Genomic DNA, 3,816 nt, shown 5'->3' with positions numbered 1-3,816 from the left:
AACATCAATGTGCAGTTTTTGGGGGTCATGGCCTGCAACCCAGGCATGTACCCTGACTGGGAATAGAACCTGTGACACTTTGGTTGGCAGCCTGCACTCAATCCACTGAGCTACGCCAGCCAGGGTGCCATTAATTTTCTATTTGATAGAATTACAAGTATGTAAACCTGTATAAACCTACTTCCAATAAGTGAGTTCCCAGATTTTCATGAAAATATTTAATGGACTATTAAAAACTAGAGGCATCACTGGTCTATAAGTACATATATATTACTTTTTTTTTCTTTATAGTTCATTTATTTCCATTTTATTGTCCTTACTGTTTGCTATTAGCCATTTAACTAGAGTATCCATTTCTCTTTAGCTTGTTTGGATAAGAAATTTTGTGAGGGACAGCAGAAAGAGCAGCTGAGGAACAATTTTCTTAGGAGAGAGACCCTAGGTGAATGGCTAGTAGACCTCAACAAGTCTTGTTGATGAAGGAGCCTCATGGGATTTTACCTTTCCTTCATAGTCTCCAAAACTTTCTGTTAGCTGAACTCAGCACTTTAAATATCTAAATCCTCAAGAGGGGATAAATTGGATGGCAAAATAAATATGGGTTGCAATCACGCAAATGACTTTCTTTTAGATATTTTAATCTTATAATAATTTTTTTAGTCCCCATTGATTTGGACCAAAGAATATCACAGTTCTGTATCCAGCTACATGACTTTTTATTGCAGTAAAAATATTATTTTACAAATGAGCATAACTTGATTCAGTGAAATGTAAGTAAATAAATACATAAGAAATTAAATTTAAAAATCAATGGTGACTTTTAAAAAATATTTTTGTTTATTCTATTACAGTTGTCTCACTCTTTCCCCCTCTGCCTCTCTCTACTGGCCTGCCCCCCTACTTCCTCATCATCGTCCATGTCCATGGGTCCCTCACATATGTTCTCTGACTAATCCCTTCACCTTCTTTCAGTCTGACCCCATTTTCCCTGCCCCTCTTATAGCTTTCAGTATGTTCCATGATTCTATGCCTTTGGATCTATATTTCTCATTAGTTTATTTTGTTCATTAGGTTCATCTTATATTTGTTTTTTACCAACTTGTTTATTTCCCTTGGTATATTAGTCTCCAATTCCATCCATGCTGTTTCAAAAGGTAGGAATTCCTTTTTTCTTCCTGCTGTGTAATATTCCATTGTGTGGATGTACCACAGTTTTTTTTATCCCCAAAACATGGAATACTTCATGAATTTGCATGTCATTCTTATGCAGGGGCCATGCTAATCTCTGTATTATTTCAATTTTAGCATATGTGCTGCCAAAGCAAGTACTCAATGGTGACTTTCAAATAATGTATTTACAAAGATATGCTGGGCAGAGGTGTAGAATTTCTTATATCCCTTCAACAGGGAACAATGCAAAAATATTTATTGACCTAGAGTCATATTACTCATCTGAAGTATTGTCCCTTTAAAACGGACACCTTTGAATTCTGTGCTTTTAATACAATGGTTAAACTTCTTTTCATATGTTTTCCCTGCAAATGGTCTTCTAAGCCTAAGTATTTAGGACTTGGGCAGTTTTGCTCATCAAGTGAGGAATTTAATTGGAGACAATAGTTCAGAGAGAAGGTTGTGAGCAGTAGCCAGACTGCCAAATGACATACCCTAGGGGCAATCAATGGTTTTGTATCTTTGCAAAAACACATGCACGCACTCACACACACACACACACACACACACACGTGTTGGCAAAGACATGGAGAAAAGGGAACCCTCATGCACTACTGTTGGTGGGAATGCAGACTGGTGCAGCCACTGTTGAAAGCAGTGTGCAGAGACCTCAAAAAATTTAAAATGGAACTGCTTTAAGACCCAGTGATTCCACTTCTGGGAATTTACCCGAAGACACCTGAAACACTAGTCAGAAAGAATATGTGCACCCCTATGGTCATTGCAGCATTAGTGACAATATCCAAGATTTGGAAGCAGCCTAGGTGTCCATCAGGAGATGAATAGATAAAAAAAATGTGGTACATTTACACAACAGAATACTACTTGGCATTAAAAAAGAAAGGAATCACCCTTTGCAACAGCATGGAAGGACTTATACAGCATTATGCTAAGTGAAATAAGCCAGTCAGAGAAAGACAAATACCATATGATTCTATGCATATGTGAAAGATAATGAACAAACTGAACTAACAAGGAAAATAGTGACAGACTCAGAGAGAGCAGGCTGACAGCTATCAGGGAGCATGGGTGCTGGGTAGGGCAATGGAGTTATTGATCAAAAAAGAAAAGAAAAAACGCGTGGACATAGACAACAGTCTGGTGATTGTTGGGGAGAGGGAGGTGGGGAGAAGTGGAGGAGAGTATGGAGGATGAATGGTGGTGGACGAAGACTTGATTTGGGGTAGTGAACACAGAATAGTGGACGCTCCACTTATATGCTGGAGATAAAGCCAATATCACAGATGTTGTCAGTTTGATCTGGGAATATTCAGGAAACTGAGCCTGAAGCTTAAGTGGTATTGAAAGAAAATATTTTGCAGAGTCTTTGGGCTGCTTTTAAAGTTCTTTATCTGTGCCAATTCTAAATTAAATAACACATTGTATATAAATTACATATTAAATATATATTGGGCAATACATTATTTAGTTTATTATCTTGGGAGTACTATTATTTTCAATCCTATAATATTTAGATATTATCATCAGTAGATACTTCAAAACAAGCTCAAGGTGTGCAGTTTGGGTTTTAAACATTTACCAATTCTAAGTACACAGAATAGTATAAATATTGGTGCTATAGATATCTTTATATATCATTTGATAAGATTTACACTTAGGTACATTGTGTATTATTTTGCTACTGAAATGAGATTTTTATTTTATTGAATATATGTTCTAATTGTTACACATGTGTCATAAAAAGCTACCTATTTTTACATATTGATCTTGCAGCCAACATTGTTGAAATACGTGATGAGGTTTTTTTCTCTAATGATCTCCTGATGCAGTTTGTACCTAATACTCTCCTAAATGTATTTTTGTAACAATAGTAGTTTAATGTTTCCCTTCCAATCTCAAATATTTCATTATTTTTGTTGTACAGGACAGTCCTCCTCACATCTTTATGTTGTTGCTATTGCCCAGAGCGGTCACCTGTGTTTGGCTCCTGGCTTTGAACTAAGGGCTCTTTCCCGTGTCGTATGGTGCTGGCTGCAGATTTTTAATCTACACTGTAGATAAATACACTGTAAGGAACTTTTCTAGTGTCTTCACTTGCAACTTATCATAAATGTGTGAACAGTTCCAAGTCATTTTCTCCCCTTTTGAAGGTTTTATTATTATTATTTTCATGAGTTTTTTCTATTTAATGCATTAATATGATGAATTGCATGAGCAGATACGAATTAGTTCAGAAAAAAAGAGGTGCTTTTTGGCTCACTGTGCAATATAGTAAGTCTCTTTCTGTGTGTATGTGTGTGTGAGTGTGTGTGTGTGTGTTTTGATGGAGCCACAGAAACCAAGCTTCCCCCTTTACATGCCTACATCAATAGCCTTTTCTATTTTCTGCCTTTTTCCTTTTTTAAATTTTTTTGTAAAAGGGCAATATCAGTTTGTTTCTCATTCAATTCCTCATTCTCCAGCTCCGGTGTTGAGTCGGTGAGCTACTACAGAGGCCGCCTGTCCACGGGCTTTGTTCCACAGCCAGGAGTGACAGTAATTGAGGGGTGAGGAGGTCACGGAGTTCTTGTGCGTGCTCGCTTTACCCTATTCCCGCTGGGCACTGGGAGGACTTCTGCAAAATTA

At 37.2% G+C, this 3,816-nt stretch overlaps 1 non-coding gene across 1 annotated transcript; it reads right to left on the bottom strand.

Annotated features, from left to right (window-relative positions):
* Nucleotides 1–1,225: 1,225 nt before the first annotated feature.
* Nucleotides 1,226–1,329, bottom strand: LOC114513838. Its single transcript, XR_003685879.1, has one exon. It is a non-coding gene; the product is annotated as a U6 spliceosomal RNA (small nuclear RNA).
* Between the last annotated feature and the right edge of the window lie 2,487 nt (nucleotides 1,330–3,816).

This window comes from Phyllostomus discolor, chromosome 3 (assembly GCF_004126475.2).
Source record: "Phyllostomus discolor isolate MPI-MPIP mPhyDis1 chromosome 3, mPhyDis1.pri.v3, whole genome shotgun sequence".
Lineage (NCBI taxonomy): Eukaryota > Metazoa > Chordata > Mammalia > Chiroptera > Phyllostomidae > Phyllostomus > Phyllostomus discolor.
This window is presented reverse-complemented; position numbering and strand designations above follow the sequence as displayed.